Source organism: Rhinopithecus roxellana, chromosome 8, assembly GCF_007565055.1.
Source record: "Rhinopithecus roxellana isolate Shanxi Qingling chromosome 8, ASM756505v1, whole genome shotgun sequence".
Lineage (NCBI taxonomy): Eukaryota > Metazoa > Chordata > Mammalia > Primates > Cercopithecidae > Rhinopithecus > Rhinopithecus roxellana.
In genome coordinates this window covers 124,987,465-125,010,902 of record NC_044556.1, presented here as the reverse complement: position 1 = coordinate 125,010,902, position 23,438 = coordinate 124,987,465, and the positions used below count along the sequence as shown (strand labels likewise).

The window sequence follows — 23,438 nt, the reverse complement described above, 5'->3', positions numbered from 1 at the left end:
CCGGGCGAGGTGGCGGGCGCCTGTAGTCCCAGCTACTCGGGAGGCTGAGGCGGGAGAATGGCGCAAACCCGGGAGGCGGAGCTTGCAGTGAGCTGAGATCGGGCCACTGCACTCCAGTCCGGGCGACAGAGCGAGACTCCGCCTCAAAAAAAAAAAAAAAAAAAAAAAAAAAAAAAAAAAAAAAAAAAATATATACAAAAATAAGCTGGGCGGGGTGGTCCATGCCTGTAATCCCAGCTACTTGGGAGGCTAAGGCAAGAAATTCACTTGAACCTGGGAGGCAGAGGTTGCAGCAAGCCAAGATCACGCCACTGCACTTCAGCCTGGGTGACAGAACAAAACTCTGTTTAAAAAAAAAAAAAAAAAAAAGGCAAACTTTTAGCCAGATTAAGAAAAAGAGAGAAGATATCCTAACAAATAAAATCAGAAATGAAAAAGGAGGTATTACAACTGATACCACAGAAATTCAAAAGATTATTAGTGGCTATTATGAACAACTATATGCCAATAAATTGGAAAATCTAGAAGAAATGGACAAATTCCTAGACACATACAACCTCCCTAGGTTGAACCATGAAGAAATCCAAAACCTGAACAGACCAATAACAAGCAACAAGATCAAAACCATAATAAAAAGTCTCCCAGTAAAGAAAAGCCCAGGAGTTGATGGTTTCACTGTGGAAGTCTATCAAACATTTAAAGAAGAAATAATACCAATCCTATTCAAACTATTCCAAAAATAGAGGAGGAGAGAATACTTACAAACTCATTCTGAGGTTAGTATGATACCAAAACCAAACAAAGACACATTAGAAAAAGAAAACTACATGCCAATATCTGATTAATATTGGTGCAATAGTCCTCAACAAACTACTACCATACCAAATTCAACAATACATTAAAAAGATCATTCATTGGCTGCGTGTGGTGGCTCACACCTATAATTCCAACACTTTGGGAGGCTGAGGTGGGCAGATCACGAGGTCAGGAGATCAAGACCATCCTGGCTAACATGGTGAAACCCCATCTCTACTAATAATACAAAAAATTAGCCGGGCATGGTGGTGGGCACCTGTAGTCCCAGCCACTCGGGAGGGTGAGGCAGGAGAATGGCATGAACCCAGGAGGCAGAGCTTACAGTGAGCCGAGATCGCACCACTGCACTCCAGCCTGGACAACAGAGAGAGACTCCTTCTAAAAAAAAAAAAAATCATTTACCATGACCAAGTGGAATTTATCCCTGGGATGCAAGGATAGTTCAACATACACAAATCAATCAATGTGATACATCATATTAACAGAATGAAGAACAAAAATGATATGATCATTTTAATTGATGCTGAAAAAGCATTTGATAAAATTCAACATCCCTTCATGATAAAAACCCTCAGAAAACTAGATATAGAAAGAACATACCTCAACATAATAAAAGCCATGGACAACAGACCCACAACTAGTATCATACTGAATGGGGAAAAACCAAAAGCCTTTCCTGCAAGACCTGGAGAACGACGTGGATGCCCACTGTCATCGTTGTTATTCCACATAGTACTGGAAGTCCTATCTAGAGCAATCAGACAAGAGAAAGAAACAAAAGACATCCAAATTGGAAAGGAAGAAGTCAAATTACCTTTGCTTGCAGATGATGTGATCTTACATTTGGAAAAACCTGAAGACTTCACCAAAAAACTATTAGAACTGATAAATTCAGTAAAGCTACAGCACAGAAAATCAATATACAAAAATTTGCATTTTAGGAGCATTTCTATACGCCAACAGTGAACAATCTGAGAAAGAAATTTAAAAAGTAATCCCACCTAATGGTAGCTACAAATAATATCAAATACCTAAGAATTAACCGAAGAAGTGAAAGATATCTATAATAAAAACTATAAAACACTGATTAAAGAAATTGAAGAAGACACCAAAAAATGGGAAGATAGTCTATGTTCATGAATGGGAAAAATCAACATTGTTAAAATGTGCATACCACCCAAAGCAACCTACAGATTCAATACAATCCCTATCAAAATACCAAAGACAGGTGCAGTTCCAAGATGGCCAAATAGGAACAGCTCCAATCTACAGCTCCCAGCATGAGTGACACAGAAGACGGGTGATTTCTGCACTTCCAACTGAGGTACCGGGTTCATCTCACTGGGGCTTGTCGGACAGTGGGTGCAGGACAGTGGGTGCAGCCCACTGAGCGAGAGCCAAAGCAGGGCGAGGCATTGCCTCACCCGGGAAGTGCAAGGGGTCAGGGAATTCCCTTTCCTAGACAAGGGAAGCTGTGACAGACAGCACCTGGAAAATCGGGTCACTCCCACCCTAATACTGCGCTTTTTCAAGGGTCTTAGGAAACGGCACACCAGGAGATTATATCCCACGCCTGGCTTAGAGGGTCCCACACCCAGGGAGCCTCGCTCATTGCTACCCAGCAGTCTGAGATCAAACTTCAAGGCGGCAGTGAGGCTGGGGGAGGGGCGCTCACCATTGCTGAGGCTTGAGTAGGTAAACAAAGCGGCCTGGAAGCTCGAACTGGGTGGAGCCCACCACAGCTCAAGGAGGCCTGCCTGCTTCTGTAGACTACACCTCTGGGGGCAGGGCATAGCCGAACAAAAGGCAGTAGAAACCTCTGCAGACTTAAATGTCCCTGTCTGACAGCTTTGAAGAGAGTAGTCGTTCTCCCAGCACAGAGTTTGAGATCTGAGAACGGACAGACTGCCTCTCAAGTGGGTTCCTGACCCCTGAGTAGCCTAACTGGGAGGCACCACCCAGTAGGGGCAGACTGACACCTCACACGGCAGGATACCCCTCTGAGACGAAACTTTCAGAGAAATGATCAGGCAGCAACATTTGCTGTTCAGCAATATTCGCTGTTCTGCAGCCTCCGCTGCTGATACCCAGGCAAAGAGGGTCTGGAGTGGACCTCCAGCAAAATCCAACAGACCTGCAGCTGAGGGTCCTGACTGTTAGAAGGAAAACTAACAAACAGAAAGGACATCCACACCAAAACCCCATCTGTATGTCACCATCACCAAAGACCAAAGGTAGATAAAACCACAAAGATGGAGAAAAAACAGAGCAGAAAAGCTGAAAATTCTAAAAATTGGAGCACCTCTCCCCCTCCAAAGGAACGCAGCTTCTCGCCAGCAATGGACCAAAGCTGGATGGAGAATGACTTTGACAAGTTGAGAAAAGAAGGCTTCAGATGATCAAACTTCTCCTAGTTAAAGGAGGAAGTTCGAACCCATCGCAAAGAAGCTAAAAACCTTGAAAAAAGATTAGATGAATGGCTAACTAGAATAACCAGTGTAGAGAAGTCCTTTAATGACCTGATGGAGCTGAAAACCATGGTATTAGAACTACATCATGCATGCACAAGCTTCAGTAGCCGATTTGATCAACTGGAAGAAAGGGTATCAGTGATTGAAGATCAAATGAATGAAATGAAGTGAGAAGAGAAGTTTAGAGAAAAAAGAGTAAAAAGAAATGAACAAAGCCTCCAAGAAATATGGGACTATGTGAAAATTCCAAATCTATGCCCGATTCGTGTACCTGAAACTGATGGGGAGAATGGAACCAAGTTGGAAAACACTCTGCAGGATATTATCCAGGAGAACTTCCCCAACCTAGCAAGGCAGGCCAAATTCAAGAAATACAGAGAATGCCACAAAGATACTCCTCGAGAAGAGCAGCTCCAAGACACATAATTGTCAGATTCACCAAAGTTGAAATGAAGGAAAAAATGTTAAGGGCAGTCAGAGAGAAAGGTTGGGTTACCCACAAAGGGAAGCCCATCAGACTAACAGCAGATCTCTCAGCAGAAACTCTACAAGCCAGAAGGTGGGGGAGGGTGAGGCGGGGGCAATATTCAACATTCTTAAAGAAAAGAATTTTCAACCCAGAATTTCATATCCAGCCAAACTAAGTTTCATAAGTGAAGGGGAAATAAAATCCTTTACAGACAAGCAAATGCTGAGAGATTGTGCCACCACCAGGCCTGCCCTACAAGAGCTCCTGAAGGAAGCACTAAACATGGAAAAGAACAACCGGTATCAGCCACTGCAAAAACATGCCAAAATGTAAAGACCATCGATGCTAGGAAGAAACTGCATCAACTAATGAGCAAAATAACCAGCTAACGTCACAATGACAGGATCAAATTCACACATAATAATATTTATTAACCTTAAATGTAAATGGGCCTAATGCTCCAATTAAAAGACACAGACTGGCAAATTGGATACAGAGTCAAGACCCATCAGTGTGCTGTATTCAGGAGACTCATCTCACATGCAGAGACACACATAAGCTCAAAATAAAGGGATGGAGGAAGACCTAACAAGCAAATGGAAAACAAAAAAAGGCAGGGGTTGCAATCCTAGTTTCTGATAAAACAGACTTTAAACCAACAAAGATCAAAAGAGACAAAGAAGGCCATTACATAATGATAAAGGGATCAATTCAACAAGAAGAGCTAACTATCCTAAATATATATGCACCCAATACACTGGCACCCAGATTCATAAAGCAAGTCCTCAGAGACTTACATAGAGACTTAGACTCCCACACAATAATAATGGGAGAATTTAACACCCATTATTAGACCAACATTAGACAGATCAACGAGACAGAAAGTTAACAAGGATATCCAGGAATTGAACTCATCTCTGCACCAAGTGAACCTAATAGACATCTACAGAACTCTCTACCCCAAATCAACAGAATCTACATTCTTCTCAGCACCACATCACACTTATTCCAAAATTGACCACAATATTAGAAGTAAAGCACTCCTCAGCAAATGTAAAAGAACAGAAATTATAACTGTCTCTCAGACCACAATGCAATAAAACTAGATCTCAGGATTAAGAAACTCACTCAAAACCACTCAACTACATGGAAACTGTACAACCTGCTCCTGAATGACTAGTGGGTACATAACGAAATGAAGGCAGAAATAAAGATGTTCTTTGAAACCAATGAGAACAAAGACAAACATACCAGAATCTCTGGGACACATTTAAAGCAGTGTGTAGAGGGAAATTTATAGCACTAAATGCCCACAAGAGAAAGCAGGAAAAATCTAAAATTGACATGCTAACATCACAATTAAAAGAACTAGAGAAGCAAGAGCAAACACATTCAAAAGCTAGCAGAAGGCAAGGAATAACTAAGATCAGAGCAGAACTGAAGGAGATAGAGACACAAAAAAACCTTCAAAAAATCAATGAATCCAGGAGCTGATTTCTTGAAAAGATCAACAAAATTGATAGACCTCTAGCAAGACTAATAAAGAAGAAAAGAGAGAAGTATCAAATAGATGCAATAAAAAATGATAAAGGGGATATCACCACCGATCCCACAGAAATACAAACTACCATCAGAGAATACTATAAACACCTCTATGCATATAAACTAGAAAATCTAGAAGAAATGGATAAATTCCTGGACACATACACCTTCCCAAGACTAAACCATGAAGAAGTTGAATCCCTTAATAGACCAATAGCAGGCTCTGAATTGAGGCAATAATTAATAGCCTACCAACCAAAAATAGTCCATGACCAGATGGATTCACAGCCAAATTCTACCAGAGGTACAAGGAGGAGCTGGTACCATTCCTTCTGAAACTATTCCAATCAATAGAAAAAGAGGGAATCCTCCCTAACTCATTTTATGAGGCCAACATCATCCTGATACCAAAGCCTGGCAGAGACACAACAAAAAAAGAGAATTTTAGACCAATATCCCTGATGAACATTGATGCAAAAATCCTCAGTAAAATACTGGCAAACCGAATCCAGCGGCACATCAAAAAGCTTATCCACCGTGATCAAGTGGGCTTCATCCCTGGGATGCAAGGCTGGTTCAACATACGCAAATCAATAAATGTAATCCAGCATATAAACAGAACCAAAGACAAAAACCACATGATTATCTCAATAGATGCAGAAAAGGCCTTTGACAAAATTCAACAGCCCTTCTTGCTAAAAACTCTCAATAAATTTGGTATTGATGGGATGTATCTCAAAACAATAACAGCTATTTATGACAAACCCACAGCCAATATCATACCAAATGGGCAAACACTGGAAGCATGCCCTTTGAAAACTGGCACAGGACAGGGATGCCCTCTCTCACCACTCCTATGCAACATAGTGTTGGAAGTTCTGGCCTGGGCAATCAGGCAAGGGAAAGAAATAAAGGGTATTCAATTAGGAAAAGAGGAAATCAAATTCTCCTTGTTTGCAGATTACATGATTGTATATTTAGGAAATCCCATCATCTCAGCCCAAAATCTCCTTCAGCTGATAAGCAACTTCAGCAAAGTCTCAGGATACAAAATCAATGTGCAAAAATCACAAGCATTCTTATACACCAATAACAGACAAACAGAGAGCCAAATCATAAGTGAACTCCCATTCACAATTGCTTCAAAGAGAATAAAATACCTAGGAATCCAACTTACAAAGGATGTAAAGGACCTCTTCAAGGAGAACTACAAACCACTGCTCAGTGAAATAAAAGAGGACACAAACAAATGGAAGAACATTCCATGCTCATGGATAGGAAGAATCAATATCATGAAAATGGCCATACTGCCCAAGGTAATTTATAGATTCAATGCCATCCCCATTAAGCTATCAATGACTTTCTTCACAGAATTGGAAAAAACTACTTTAAAGTTCATATGGAACCAAAACAGAGCCCGCATTGCCAAGACAATCCTAAGCCAAAAGAACAAAGCTGGAGGCATCACGCTACCTAACTTCAAACTTAACTACAAGGCTACCATAATTAAAACAGCATGGTACTACTACCAAAACAGAGATATAGACCTATGGAACAGAACAGAGACCTCAGAAATAACACCACACATCTACAACCATCTGATCTTTGATAAACCTGACAAAAACAAGAAATGGGGAAAGGATTCCCTATTTAATAAATGGTGCTGGGAAAACTGGCTAGCCACATGTAGAAAGCTGAAACTGGATCCCTTCCTTACACCTTATACAAAAATTAATTCAAGGTGGAATAGAGATTTAAATGTTAGACCTAAAGCCATAAAAACCCTAGAAGAAAACCTAGGCAATACCATTCAGGACATAGGCATGGGCAAGGACTTCATGTCTAAAACACCAAAAGCAATGCAACAAAAGCCAAAATGGACAAATGGGATCTAATTAAACCAAAGAGCTTCTGCACAGCAAAAGAACTACTATCAGAGTGAACAGGCAGCCTACAGAATGGAAGAATATTTTTGCAATCTACTCATCTGACAAAAGACTAACATCCAGAATCTACAAAGAACTCAAACAAATTTACAAGAAAAAACAAACAACCCTATCAAAAAGTGGGTGAAGGATGCGAACAGACACTTCTCTAAAGAAGACATTTACGCAGCCAACAGACACATGAAAAAATGCTCATCATCACTGATCATCAGAGAAATGCAAATCAAAACCACAGTGAGATACCATCTCACACCAGTTGGAACGGCAATCTTTAAAAAGTCAGGAAACAATAGGTGCTGGAGAGGATGTGGAGAAATAACACTTTTACACTGTTGGTGGGACTGTAAACTAGTTCAACCATTGTGGAAGACAGTGTGGTGATTCCTCAAGGATCTAGAACTAGAAATACCATTTGACCCAGCAATCCCATTACTGGGTATATACCCAAAGGATTATAAATCATGCCGCTATAAAGACACATGCACACGTATGTTTATTGCAGCACTATTCATAATAGCAAAGACTTGGAACCAACCCAAATGTCCATCAATGACAGACTGGATTAAGAAAATGTGGCACATATACACCATAGAATACTATGCAGCCATAAAAAAGGATGAGTTCATGTCCTTTGTAGGGACATGGATGAAGCTGGAAACCATCATTCTCAGCAAACTATCACAAGGACAAAAAACCAAATACCGCATGTTCTCACTCATAGGTGGGAATTGAACATTGAGAACACTTGAACACAGGAAGGGGAACATCACATACCAGGGCCTGTTATGGGATGGGGGGAAGGGGAAGGGATAGCATTAGGAGACATACCTAATGTAAACGACAAGTTAATGAGTACAGCACACCAACATGGCACATGTATACATACATGTTGTACACATGTACCCTAGAACTTAAAGTATAATAAAAAAATTAAAGATTTTAAAATAAACACTGAGTTGAAAAAGACCAAGAAAGAAAGCAAAAACAAAAATCCTTATGTGGAGAACTGCAGTCAAGAGCATGTAGGAAAATGCAAAAGAAATGAAGATACAGCTTGATTTAAGGGATAAGACCTAGTGTTTGATAGTAATAAGACCTAGTGTTTGAAAGATCAGTAGGGTGACTATAGTTTACAATAATCTATTTTATATTTTAAAATAGCTAAAAGAGAATAATTCAGGTGTTATAAGGAAAAGATAATATTTAAGGTGATAGATATTCCAATTATACCTATTTGATCTCTAAAAATTATATGAATGAATTAAATGATTACATGTATCCCCAAGTATGTACAACTATTATGCATAAATAAAAAATAAACTTACTTCAAAAATCAGAAAAAAAACCAAAGACATTCTTCACAGAAACAGAAAAAACAATCATACGCTTTATAAGCAACCACAAAAGACCCAGAATAGCTGAACTATCCAAAATAAAAGGAACAAATCTGGAGGAATCACATTACCTGCCTAAAAATTATACTACAAAGCTAAAGTAACAAAAACTGCACGGTATTGGCACAAAACCAGACACATAGATGAATGGAACAGAATAGAGAACCCAGAAACAAACTGACACACCCACAGTGAACTCATTTTTTACAAAAGTACAAAGAACATACTGGGGAAAAGACAGCCTCTTCAATAAATGGTGCTGGGAGAACTGGATATCCACATACAGAAGAATGAAACTAGATCCCTATCTCTTGCCGTACACAAAACTCAATTCAAAATAGTTTAAAGACTTAAATCTAAGACCTCAAGCTATGAAACTACTACTACAAAAATAAATAAATTAATTAATTAAATAAAATAAAACACTAGGGAAAATGTCCAGGACATTGTATTGGGAAAAGACTTCTTAAATAATATCCCACAAGCACAGATAAACAAAGCAAACATGGACAAATGGGATCACATCAAGTTAAAAAGCTTCTGTGCAGCAAAGGAAGCAATCAATAAAGTAAAGAGACAACCCAAAGAATGGGAGAAAACATTTGCAAACAACCCATCTGACAAGGGATTAATACTTGGAATATATAAGGAGCTCAGACAAGTCTATAGGAAAAGATCTAATAATCCAATTTTAAAAAGGGCAAAAGAGCTGAATAGACATTTCTCAGAAGAAGACATATAAACGGCAAACAGGCATATGAAAAGGTGCTCAACATCACTGATCATCAGAGAAATGCGAATCAAAACTATAACGAAACATCATCTCACCTCAGTTAAAATGGCTTATATCCAAAAGACAGGCAATAACAAATGCTGACAAGGATATGGAAGGAAGAGACCCTTGTACATGGTTGGTGGGAATGTAATTTAGTACAACCACTATGGATAACAGTTTGGAGTTTCCTCAAAAAACTAAAAATAGAGCTTACCACTGCTGGGTAGATGCCCTAAAGAAAGGAAATCAGTATTTCAAAAAGGCATCTGCACTCCTATGTTTACTACAGCACTGTTGACAATACCTAAGACTTGGAAGCAATCTAAGTGTCCATCCAACAGAATGAATAAAGGAAATATGGTACATATATGGAGTACTTCAGCCATAATAAAAGAATGAAATTCTGTTATTTGCAACAACGTGGATGGAACTGGAGGTCATTAAATTAAGTGAAATAAGCCAGGCACAGAAAAACAGACATTGCAAGTTCTCACTTATTTGTGGGATCTAAAAATCAGAGGATGATTAATGGGTACAAAAAAGTTAGAAAGAATGAATAAAGTTGAGTGCAGTGGCTCACACCTGTAATTCCAGCACTTTGGGAGGCCGAGGTGGGCAGATCACTTGAGGCCAGGAGTTTGAGACCAGCCTAGCCAACATGGCGAAACCCCGTCTCTACTAAAAATACAAAAATTAGCCAAATGTGGTGGTAAACACCTGTAATCCCAACTACTATGGAGGCTGAAACACGAGAATCACTTGAACTCAGGAGGCAGAGGTTGCAGTGAGCCAAAATCACACCACTGCACTCCAGCCTGGGCAACAGAGAAAAAAAAAAGGATAAGACCTAGTATTCGATAGCACAACAGGATGACTACAGTCAATAACAATTTAATTGTACATTTTCATATAACTGAAAGAGTATAATTGGATTGTTTGTAACACAAAGGATAAACATGTGAGAGGATGGATACCCCATTTTTCATGATGTGACTATTATGTATCATATGCCTGTATCGAAACATCTTATGTACCCTATAAATATATATGCCTACTAAAACCCACAAAAAATAAAATAAAAATATTTTTAAATTAAAAAAAAATAAAATAAATCCCAGGGAAGAGGCTGACTCTTTACCCAGCTCCTCCATGATGAGTAGTGATGATGGATGTATTGGATGTGCTGGCTATTGCCAGCTGAGCCTCCCAGCCCAGTAGGGGAATTAAAAAACAATGTGGACCAAGGGTCCAGAATCTGAGATTTGGAGGAAGGAAGTAGAGAATGACCTTTTAAGAATATATTTCTCATCAAAAAATATGTCATATAAACCAAATCACCACTGACTTGGATAAGCTGAAGAGTAAAACCCAGAATTTCAAGATCTGTCATTATTTTGCTTGGTTCTTCTAATCAGACCTTCAGCAATGACAGAGGACAAAAAACATCCCCCAGGAATCCTGCTGGTCTAGCCAAGTCCAAAACCAACCGCAGTTCATCCAATAGCCTCTACCATGAGCCCCTGTCATAGAGCTTTGGCACCACATGGACCATGGAGCTTTTCATTTTTGTTCCAGAAGGAGCCGTCAGGCCAAGTGCGGAAAAAGATCCATCCACCTTTCCATTACAATGTTCCACAAGAAGAAGATGGCCTGAGGCAAGGGGAAAGCAGACATCATGACTCTCTTAAACTTTGGCAGCCTTTACCTTCTACCATGCCACTGTGGTTTTGGGAGAGGTTTAAAGCTAAGTTTCAAAAACAATTACAAAGGAAGGATCTGGCTAAACATAACCACAGAGGGAGACAGAGATGAGGCAGGTCTGTGCAGAAGACATTGGGGTGCATGGCGAGTGTGTGAACATGAACGTGGGGGAAAGCACCTCGGCTGACGGCTTAGTGGATAACGTGTATTAGGGAGTCTGCATGTCACCAGAGTATGTGCCTCTCAGTTTGAATTGGAAAAGCAAATAGCAATTCAGACTGACAGAAAGATGGTTGGTAACTGGCAGCGTGTTTATAAACATCTGCATGAAACTGTGCTTGGCATAAACACGTAGCAGACACACAATGTGTGGTTGCTTTCAAACAGTTCTAAAGTTCCAACCACTGACAGAAGCCAGAAGCTGCAGAGACTCAACCGAGGGAATGACTGGATCCATCTGCTGCCCCAGGAATGGTGGCCTGAGAAGTCTGTGCTTGAGAATCTGGCTGGGGAGACAGGGAAGAAGGAGCAAGGTAAACACAGCTGATGGGGAAGTTCTTTGATCAAAGCTTTGGCCAACTTTCCACCATGGCCCCCAATTTCACTCCATACTGGGTTCCTCTTCCCAGTGGAAAGTGAGTGAATAGGCAGAGAAATCTTAAAGAGAGAGACCACCTCCAGGGATGCAAAAGCCAGAGCTTGCACAGCCTTGATGTCCTGAAGCTCAAGAAGCTGTGGGTGAACTGAGCCTTCTACACTTCCTTCCCAGTGGGAGAACATAGACCTCTTATTTCTCTTGGCTTGGCAGTGAGGCTTAGTGTCTCCAGTGGGATCAAAGAGGCAAAGAAAGAAGGTCACAGGTGAAGAGGAACCAAGAAGGGTTCAAGGATAACAATTAGTCCTAAAAGTAAGGTAGGTCTAAGGCTAAAGGTGTGGCACCAAAACCAATGGAAGAAGAGGAAGATCCACACCAGAGACAACCTCTGCTAGTTCTGTCCAGTCCTGCCGTGTCCAGCGAACTATTGCTGGGTGCTACAAAAGCTAAGAAGTCATGATTCATAAGCTCGTGAAGCTCACTGGTTTCTAGACAGCGGGTGATTACAAAGCCTAATAATATATGAGTGCCAGAGGTGAGTGCAGGGTGCTAGGAGCAAACAGAGGAGCAATCCTAACCTTGCCTGGAGTCCCGAGAAAGGCTTCCTGGAGAAGACGGGTATAGGTTCTTTGAGGGCAGAAACAATATTGTGTACTTGCATGCACACGCATGTACACGTGTGTGATATGCACCCTTCACATCCCTGCACAATATTTTGCATATGGCAGATACTTAATAAAGGCAAATCCTAATTCTTGAGTGAATTCAAGAATTAATTATTTTTTCTACTATGTCTGTGAACACTCCTCTGCTTTCTTCCTAAGTCTTGTTCCTCTTCTTTTCCTTTGCTGGAAATATCCAAAGAGCTTCATTTGGGGGTAAAATCCAGCAATCTGAATGTCAAAAAGTTATAGAAATGGCCATTTTATGACATGAGACAAAATGAGAGAAAAGTATACTTGTTGCCCCCAGTTAGAATGGGAAATCACAATCGTTATGCTCATCATAGAGCATTTGTTGAATACGCACTGTGTGCCAGTTACTATTCTAAGTGCTTTAAGTATGAATTGTGCTAAGTCCTTTAATCCCCACAGCAGCCCAGTGAGGTGGGGAGTATTGCAGATTTAGACTCTTTTTTTTTTTTTTTTTTTTTTTTTTTAAGTAGAGACGGGGTTTCACCGTATTAGCCAGGATGGTCTCGATCTCCTGACCTCGTGATCCGCCCGTCTCGGCCTCCCAAAGTGCTGGGATTACAGGCTTGAGCCACCGCGCCCGGCCGATTTAGACTCTTAAACACAGAGGGGTCGTGTAACTTGCTCAAGGTCCCAGGGCAAGCAGATGGTGGAGCCAACATAGTCTGGCTCCAGAGTCTGTAACTTGTACTACATCCCACCCTCATGACTGAAAACTTGAAAATTCAAGCATCTGGAATTTACACTCTAATGTATAGACCAGAGATCGCTCGTTATTTAAAAACCTTTTGAGGTCGCATAATCTCCACCAGTTCATTTTTCTCTAACGCCCTCTGTTTCCCTGTAGGGACTGACAAGTCCTAAATTCAAAGAGCTTTATAGTTGGTCTCCTTTGCCTAGGCTTTTATTCCAGTGATAATAAATGTACAGCATAAAAAAAGATACTGTTAGAACCATGGGACTCATCCTTTTCTTCATCAGATAGTAGAGACAAGTCAAAATCCTACTGCATTCTGGTAATAAGAGGTCAAGAAGGCCTGGGTACGAGGATAACAGATCGTAATAGCAGAATAGGCTGTCTTGGCCCCAGGTAAGTGTTTGTGCTTTGGTCTCACCATCTGAAAAATAGAGCTGATGATCTTTCAGCCTCAGTGTACTGCAAGGTTAAAGAACCCATGTTTATATCTGAGAGGTCTATATGTTCTCAGAGGAAACGAAGATGACTAAGATGTAGTAACCCAAAAAAACATCATTAACAGTGACTAGTGTCAATCTTCTTTGATTCTTTCTAAGTATCAAAATCAACATGGGCCAGGCACAGTGACTCACACCTGCAATCCCAGCACTTTGGGAGGCTGAAGTAGACAGATGACTTGAGCCCAGGGGTTCGAGACCAGCCTGGGCAACATGTAGAAACCCTGTCTCTACAAAAAAATATACAAAAGTTAGCCAGGCATGTCCCATCTACTTGGGAGACTGAGGTGGAAGGATCACCTGAGCCTAGGGAGATTGAAGCTGCAGTGAGCCGTGATCATGCCGTTGCACTTCAGCCTGGGTGACACAGTGAGACTCTGTCAATAAATAAAATCAACATGAATCAAAACTCAAATTATTACTATAGAGGGGTAAAGAATAACTAAGTGAGGCAAAGGGGAGAAAGAGGATACTGTGAAAGGCCTCTGTGGTAGCTATGGACATCCACATACACAAATGTATTCAGTAGGGAAGTATCCACGTGTGGGTCTGTTCCCTCATCTCCATTACATCAACTTTTCCTATGGGTCACCATTTCCCTTCATTACTGAAACACTTCTTCTCTTCCAGAAGCAGACCCTGTGGTTACCTAAAGCATGGGGCTGAGGTTTTGTACAGAATCCCAGCTCAAACCCAAGTGGGAGTCACAGTCTGATGTCAAATGCCAAGGACAGATTTCAGACATATGAGATGAGTCTAATTTCTACTTTGCTGATTACCATAATCTGTAAGATTATACCACACATAACATAAATCCTATTCAGTCTTTCCACAAATATTTATTGAGTGTGCATACCATGTGCTAGGGATTGTTCTATGAACTGTGAATACAGAACTGAACAAAATAGCATAGACTTTTCATCATCATCCCTGCCCTTATGGAGTTTACATTTCTAGAGGGAGAGACAAATTAGCACTCCCTGCAATAGAAGGTAATATGGTTTGGCTGTGTCCGCATCCAAATCTTATCTTGAATTGTAGTTCCCATAATCCCCATGTGTCACGAGAGTGACCCGGTGGGAGGTAACTGAATCACAGGGGTGGTTACCCTCATGTTGTTTTCGTGATAGTGAGTGAGTTCTCATGAGATCCGATGATTTTATAAGGGGCTTTTCCCCCTTTTGCTCGGCACTTCTTCTTGCCATCATGTGAAGAAGGACGTATTTGCTTCCCCTTCTACCATGATTGTAAGTTTCCTGAGGCCTCCCCAGCCCTGCAGTACTATGAGTCAATTAAAGCTCTTTCCTTTATAATTACCCAGTCTTGGGCAGTCCTTTATAGCAGCATGAGAATGGACTAATACAGAAGGAAGTCAATATTAACAAAGTATTGATCTGTAGTTCTATGAGAGGAGTAAATGCATTCACGATAGTTTGTCTTCTTCATGTATCAACACTAGATTTCTCAGTGCTGTACAGGATTCTAATGAACATTAAAACATGACCCTGCGGCTTGTGTCATAAGGAAATTGAGTGATATAGGTAGTTACCATCATATTTTTTTCCTCTCTTCTCCTCCTCATGTAGAACAAAGACACCAAGGGTATCAGTTCACTGTGAATTATATCCAAGGGAGGGGGAAAAAAAAGAAACCCAAATGGAATACTGAAAGCAGAGGTCCCAGCAAGTAGAACTCAATCCTGTAACTTAATCATTTGATCAAAAAGGGGTTTAATGAATGCTGAATGCCTACTGTGTGCCTAAGGCTTGTGCTGTGTACTGTGAGAAACCCCAGAAAGTGTCATGGTATGAATTCCACTCTCAGAGACAAAACAGGAAACAATTAGTGAATAACACAGAAAAATTATTTTAGCTCTCTATGACAGCACAAAGCAAAGGATACAAAAATGCATCTAGAGAGAGTTTTCATTTCCTTTTCTAAAGTAAATCGGGACAAAATGCTAATTCACCTGGTTTGACTGACAACTGATACTCCCAGCAGACCAGCCATATTCAGGGACATTTTTCTTACTCTAACAGCAGTTAGCCTGAAGGCAAGGGATGGGTGGAACTTAAGGATCTCTGGGTTTTCTAGATCAGGCCCTGGGAGAAAGCTGTGGAGAGGGTCTTTTTGGCAAATGTGGAATATAAACGGAGCATGCTGTCCCTGGCCCTTCCCAGGCCCCAGCATAGACTACAGACATAATAACACGGTACACACTTCTACTGCTCTAAGGCTGCCAGGTGACCTGCAGGCTCGCCTGCACTCTGTATCCTCTGCAGAAAAGGGACATCAGCTTTGTGCTGGTATTATCAGGATGTGCCCTGTAGCTTTGCAGAAGTTTTCTACCCTTGAATCCTATTAACTTATGGCTCTTTGATATTTTTGTCCCCATGGCTACTAAAAGCAATGCATTTAAGCTAAATTGCTATTAGTAAGAGTTTCCCTTTTCATTAGATGGGGTTGGAATTTAGAAAAACCAGGAAGAGGAAAAAGAAAAGAGAATAAGGAGAAATGATGTGAAAGAAAAGGCTGCTTTCCTAACAACTCTTTATTTTCCCCAAATGAAAATTTGTTAAGGATATTGCAAAGAAAATGGGTGTGACCTCATCCCTGAAACCACATGAAACACTGTGTTTCGGCCTGGGCCACAGGCAGCTGGGAGGGAGAGCCTTGAAGGTCACTGAGTCAGATTCAAAACCTCAGAGTAAGTGTAGGCTTACCTCAGGCAAGGGATGAGAGAGGCATCCACACAATGGGAGAGGCAGAAGTGAGCAACAGAATCAGCTGGACACTCAGACCATTGTCTTGAGCACCGAGGCAGCAAGAAAAGAGAGCGCTGCTGGGGCTCTCCTGGAGCTCAGCTGATACAGGAGGTCTGGAATCCACAAAGGCCAGGTAGCCCTGGAGGTCCTCATCTACTCAGGTAGCAGGCAAGGGCTCTCTTGGGCCTTCCAGAGGACTGAGAGTGAGCATGTCTGCTTGGCTTTCAGCCCGCTGTTGAAGATGTTGGTGAACATCACCTTACAGACATCATCCAAAGTTTGCCGGGTGTTGGTCCTGGGCAGGGCAGCATCCTTGATGTTAGAAACACAGAAGCTGGGCTTCACCTCTGGCCTCTGGACTTGCCTTTCTTACTAGAGGGACAAGACATATGCTTTACAACTGTGCTTTATTTATTTTTATTTATTTATTTATTTTTTTGAGACAAAGTCTCATTCTGTCACCCAGGCTGGAGTATAGTGGCGCAATCTCGGCTCACTGCAACCTCTGCCTCCCTAGTTCAAGTGATTCTCCTGCCTCAGCCTCTCAAGTAGCTGGGACTACAGGTATGTGTAATTTTTGTACAATGCTAATTTTTTTTTTTTTGTATTTTTAGTAGAGACAGAGTTTCACCATGTTGGCCAGGCTGGTCTTGAACTCCTGACCGACCTCAAGTGATCCACCCGCCTCGGCCTCCCATAGTGCTGGGATTACAGGCGTGAGCCACCATGCCCGGCCACAGCTGTGTTTTAGAGAGGCTCATGAAAGCCCTTCACGCCCCCTGTTGTCTTCTTGAGAATGCTCTTGTTCCTCTCCTCTGGAAGACAGAAAAAGTTATCCCCATCATCACTGTAAGTGTGGTCTTTGCCATTCCTGAGAAAAGTGAGATCAAAGTGCATTTTCTTCTACAATACTAGACTAGCAGGTTGTATCCATAGAGGCTGGACTTGAGGCGCAAGTCCATGAGCAATGAAGAGAGAATTTTGTGCCATTCCAGTCCTTTCCCATTTATTTGGCAATGTTTGGTTAGGACACAGTTAAAGGTAAGAAGCTGACTCATCTCATTCTAATTTATGAGCACCTACTACATACCAGACACGCTGCTAGGAACTTGCATATTAAGTTGAAAACCACACATTTCCTTAGGGAACTTTCAAATGGGTAGAGGAAATTAATACAAATACTAAAATAATTGTATATGAATAGATCAGTCCCTCCTTTCCTGACTTTGACTTCCCTCTAATTCTACATGAAATTCTAATAAATATGTGCTTACCTTTGTACATCTCTTTGGAAATGCAGAATAGTCAAATCTTGTGCACACAAATTATAAGTCATTCTTAAAGGGGTAAATGAGGAAAAGAGGAACAGGGAGTTGAAAATAGGAAAAGGAGGTAAAACAGGGGGTGTAAGAAGTAGATGTGCTTGCATCGAAGTCTTGATAAAGTTAAAGTAGATGAGTGTGGTGGGGTGAATGGCATCGACTCCAAAGTCATGTCACTTACAGCCTCAGAATGTGACCTTATTTGAAAATCAGGTCATCAAAACATGATGAAGGTAAAGATTGAAATATGATCATGCTGGATTAGGATGGGCCCTAAATGAGAAAGTTCTATTCAGAGACAGGAAAGAACACAGAGTCACACACAAGAAAGCAGGCTAGGTGAGGACAGAAGCACAGATTGGATGCTGCTGCCACAAGTGAAGGAACATCAACTGTCACCAGAGGCTGGAGGAGGAAGAGGCAAGACAGGGTTCTCTGCCAGAGCCATTGGAGGGACTGCAGCCCTGCTGATAACCTGGCTTTGGACTTCTGACCTCCAGAAATGTGAGAGGATACGTTTCGTGACAATTTGTTATTGTAGCTGCAGGAATCACAAGGAGGAAGGGTAACCAGGTCCTTAGCACTGGGAATTGGTCTGAGAGGAAGGAGGTTGCTAAGATGGGAAAGAAGAGTTGACAGGTTTGTTTCTGCACACAGATACCAGGGCCATGCCTGAGGCGATAAACCCTGGGAGATGGGTAGAAGGGCTGACAATTACCCGTTGAGCTGGGCCTCACTGGTTAAATAAGATTATCCTAAACCTTTCTATCTCAAGCACCAACTTACTTAACATCTCTGAATCACGACAGAATTATAAAAATGTAATGCAGCCACAAGCCAGGGAGTCCAACCTGGCAAACCTCATGGGCTGAGAGTCAGAACCATGTGCCCCCTTGGCCAGTCACAGTCCTTTGATCCCAACCTGCACACTGTAGCCAGTGGCCCAGCGGGCAGAACTAGAGGGGTGGAAAATCAACAATCCTAAGTCTGCAAGTCAAGAAGACATTGAATATGTGGATGGAAAATGAGACTCAGAAAAGGAAAACCTCTCTGCATGCATATTATCTGCAACAAATCAAAACAAATAAGCAAGCATCTCCTTGAATCTGCTGGGAAGAAAATTTAACACTTCTTTTTTTGAAGCAGGAATGGTAAGTGAAAATTGAGTGCTTTATCCACTACTAGTAATTTAAAATGTGCAAAATCTCAATCACATTGTCTTTATTTAGACATCAGCTTTGATGATTAATATAAAGATGACTTTCCATAAATTTACCCCCCCTTAGGATCTTATTTTTCCACACGATCTCAAGTTCTGCAAAAGAAAAATGTCCTTTCTCCTTACCAAAACCCCTGCAGTGATTCTAGCCTGATGAAAAAGTATATTCAGGTCCCTAAACTGGGGCAAACTAACTAAAACATTTACATGGGACTGTGTTGACATGTGACATATTCTGCAACACTACCTTTCCCTATCTTGTCACCTGCTCCTCACCTCCTTGGGTGACAGGAACTGGTATGTGCCTACGTTCAATTAAGCATTTGATAAACTAAAGCGGACTGAATGGAAAGGTTGGCAGAAAGAAAGGCTTCGAGAGGAAGAACCACTGAAGGGGAAATGACAGATGAACAATCCAAGGTGGTCAGAGGTGTTTCTGGGGAGAGACGGAAAATCACGATGCTGCAGGCATTGACAGCGATCATAACATCATGTTAAGGGGTTTAAACTTTATTTTGTAGGTGATAAGGAGGTACCAGAAATGAGTAGTTGTAGTGTCTTAGAAACTTCACTCTGGTAGCAGAAAAGGATGAATGCTTTTGTGGGAGAGATGATGGGTTAAGTTTAAAAAAAAAAAAAGTGGGGGGGGTGGGGGAGAGGCAAAAGAGCAGGTAGGAGTCCAGTTGGTCCTAGTACAGAGAAGAGATGAAGAGGGTCTGAAGGGGAGTAGGAGCAGGAATGGGAAAAATTAAATAAACAATTTGAAGTAGAATCAACAAGATTTGGATGATCAGTGGGAAGGGATATTTTTTATCTGAGCCTGATTTATTCCCACCACCCACAAAAGGAGAATCCAGGACAGAGGTGTATGTGCAATTTATTTATTGGGAGCAAGAGTGAGGGATCAGGGCAGTGGAACAAGAACGAATGAGAAAGAGAAACAAGGACGCCACTAAGTGACTACTAAGTTAGCCACTGCTGCGGGTGACTGGAGCTTGATGTCTCGCTAAGGCCTTCCGAGGAGCCTTATGAAATGTGTTATCCCTAGGCTTCCATCTCCATGGGTTCAGGGTGTCCCCACAGGCATCACTCCCCCTGCACTTGAAGCTATGCATACATGAGAGCTGAACAGGCTCCTGGCTCCTCAGGTGTCCACACTAACACCAGAGAAGCTCCAGGGCAAGACATGAGAGGTTCCTGGTGTGAACCCAAGGTACGTGTCACTGCAGCTGGACTAAGCTGGTAGCACCCTGCCCGGAAGTGGTCAGCCAGGCAGTAGCTGCAGCAAGAAGTCGGGCTAAAGACATGAGAGAAAAGGAGCCGAAGGTGACTCCCATTCCCAGTGAGTCCATTCATCAAGACATAAGGCCTTTAGAAGAGAGGAGGCAATCTAGCGGAGACCGTTTTTACTGAAGCTTATGTGGGAATGCAAGGCCTTACATGGGCTCCCCCTGCACCCCCACTGTTTTGACCTCACCTACCTTCTTCCTCTCACTCACTTGGCTCCAGCTGCTGCCTCCCTGTTCCCCCTCAGACACACCATGCACACCCCACTCACAGCCTTCATAGCTGCCATTCCTTTTGCCTGGAGGTCCTTCCCCCAGAACCTCCTAGCTCACTCCCTCACACCCTTAACGTCTCTGTTCAAATGCTGGCTCATCAGAGAGCCCTTCTCTGACCACATTAGGTAACAATATCTGCTACCATAATGCTCTTTTGACTCTGCTTTTCTCTTCATAGCGTGTCTCCATTTGACACATATTTATTGATTTGCGAATGGTTCTTCCCCTTTCTCCACTACAGTGTAAGCTCCATGAGGGCAGGGACTGTGTACCCTGCTGCAACCCCAGCTCCTAGAAGAGTATCTGACATGTAACAGGAATGCTCAATAAATGTTTGCTGAAGGAATGGATGCTCACTAGCTCAGACTGGTACATGTGGGGTTGAAGGAGCTCTGGCCCCTGGTGAAAACACTCATTGGAGATATAAGTGTGGACTGGGAAAATGCAAGTGGCTGAGATCATGAGAGCCTGTGACCTGGGCTGGCTTTGCAGGCATGTCACTCGTGTGTCACACAGCCCCTGCCGTTCTTACTTGTGTGTTTGTGTGTGTCTGTGCATGTATCCCCGTGCATTCAGGAGAGCCCTGTGCTTGGTTTAATGCTCTACTGTCACTATCTTGAAATTCTGAATCACTATGTTTTTGAATTTGTGTCTGTAAGTGAGGTCCAATGGGACAATGGAACATCCGCATGAGCAGAGGGGACACATGCACCCATCGTTCCTTGCTGCTCCCTTTGCATGATGCCCCATCCACATGGAATTCTGGTCCCCCATGATATATGGGGGATGAATGGGACTCAAAGTGAGTCCAAGGTAAGAGTACTATGTTGATGACTGAGTCAGCTGGGGCACTGGCAGTCCCAAGAGGCCACTAGCATTTGCTTCCTATACATGAAGGCATTGACATTCTAAAGGGACAATAGTTCCTTTTCCTTTCAGTCCTCTCTTACTCATGAGTAAGCCAAAGGCAGAAGGTGCTGGTAGAATGTGCATGGATCAAGAAGTAAAATAAAAGCAACTGAGTTAGTTTTATGCAATATTTTCACTGTTCGGGTAAGAACAAAACACATAGTCATATAGAAGCAACAAAATGCAAATTGTATAACTTCACTGATTCTGCCTATGAGTTAAATGCTCTTACATTTGCACTGTGAACTGGCATTCCTCAATATGATGGTGAGTGGTAAAATTGATGCTAATGATTTAAAAGTACATTTAACGATTTTGTTTTTCTTGACTTAGAACATTAATAGCAAATAAAAAAATCCTATAACAAGTCAAGAGTCCAGGAAAGAAAGGAAAAGGCTTTATATTTTACTACCTTTAACAGCACTTTTTTCCCTGCTTTTTGAACAAGAGGTCCTACATTTTCCTTTTGCACTGGGCCCTACAAATCACATAGCCTGTGCTGCCTTTGACCCCCACGAAGGAGGCAAATTCAGTCTCAAACACAGGTCTCACTTGATGACAGGCAAAGTGTCACTATTTTATTTGTGGGACAGCTCTGTGTGTGTGTGTCCAGTTTGCATCAGGCCCTGTGTGTGGGAACCAAGGACAGTTGGGTGTAGGAACGCAGATGTAGTAATACTGCCATCTTGTGTTCAGCATGGTGCACAGCACATAGCTCCATGGGAGGCTCACAGGCATGGGACCTGTGGCTGCTTCCAGAAGTGCTAAGGCCATCCACATTCTATGACCAAACTGGTAAACCAAAAGGATTGCCATTCCGCTGGTGGCCTTTAATGAAGGCAGATGTGTAATGAGAACAGAGGTTTCACCCACTATCCATCACACAATTTCAGAGCCAGGGTTGAAATGCGTATTTGTAGGCCGGGCGCAGTGGCTCAAGCCTGTAATCCCAGCACTTTGGGAGGCCGAGACGGGCGGATCACGAGGTCAGGAGATCGAGACCATCCTGGCTAACACGGTGAAACCCCGTCTCTACTAAAAAAAAATACAAAAAACTAGCCGGGCGACGTGGCGGGCGCCTGTAGTCCCAGCTACTCGGGAGGCTGAGGCAGGAGAATGGCGTAAACCCGGGAGGCGGAGCTTGCAGTGAGCCGAGATCCGGTCACTACACTCCAGCCTGGGAGACAGCGAGCCTCCGCCTCAAAAAAAAAAAAAAAAAAAAAAAGAAATGCATATTTGTGTGTGTGTGTTGTGTGTGTGTGTGTGCATGTCGTGCGTGTGTCCCCGTGTGTGTGTGCGCGTGTGGCGCATGTGTCCCCGTGCCTTTCGCTCTCCTTCCACAGGTTCTTTTCCTTTATTCTCACTTTCTTCCTCTTTGTATTTCCCTCTCACAGCCCAAGAAGTCTGGTTCTTTTGAGCCATATCCAACTCTCACGTGGAAGGCCCATGATGAGGCACCAGGGCAGTGCATTGGGGTGGGTGTTCAGGCCCAAGGATGCCGGTGACTCAGCCTAGGCCAGCTCAGAATAAGCACACACCAAGTAAACATTCTTACTGTGTGGCACCAGGGGCTGCAGTCAAGTTAGTTCTGTAACTTACCAGTTATAAAATAATGAAAAGGAATAATTAATTAGTCCTCTCAGAAAACACAGAAGTTAAGGAAATAATCATTCCTGTATTAGGTACAGATTAGACACCAAAAGGACAGTCTACGTGATGGCATACACAGAAGCCAGAGAAATGAAGACAAAGGGAAGAGTGAATGGCTTGGTACTAAATATGAATGAAGCAAGCATCCCTGAATTCTTAATTTCTTGCTGCTTTGGTCAGGGTTCAGCCTGTGCCTGTCCCCAAGGATAAGCAAAAGATACTGATGGGGACCAGGAATGAACCCTTCCTATATGCCCCTTGAAAAACAGATTTTTCAAATAGTTTGGGTGAAATAATATAAATATAAAAAGACGAGAGCAGGTTACTATTTTTAAATCAACGTCAACACATATGTGAATCTAATAATATAAATTATAGAGAAATTGGAAAATTTTAAAGACCATAAGAAAAACTAG

The 23,438-nt window shown here is 42.1% G+C and overlaps 1 long non-coding RNA gene across 2 annotated transcripts in view; it reads right to left on the bottom strand.

Annotated features, from left to right (window-relative positions):
* Positions 1–19,326, bottom strand: part of LOC115899107 — a 45,528-nt gene extending 26,202 nt beyond the window's left edge. For both annotated transcript variants that reach the window (XR_004058753.1, XR_004058754.1), the window contains exons 1-2: positions 17,635–19,326; positions 16,319–16,732 (exon numbers count right to left, since the gene is read on the bottom strand). This is a non-coding gene — a long non-coding RNA (uncharacterized LOC115899107). The remainder of the gene's footprint in view (positions 1–16,318; positions 16,733–17,634) is intronic.
* Positions 19,327–23,438: the final 4,112 nt, after the last annotated feature.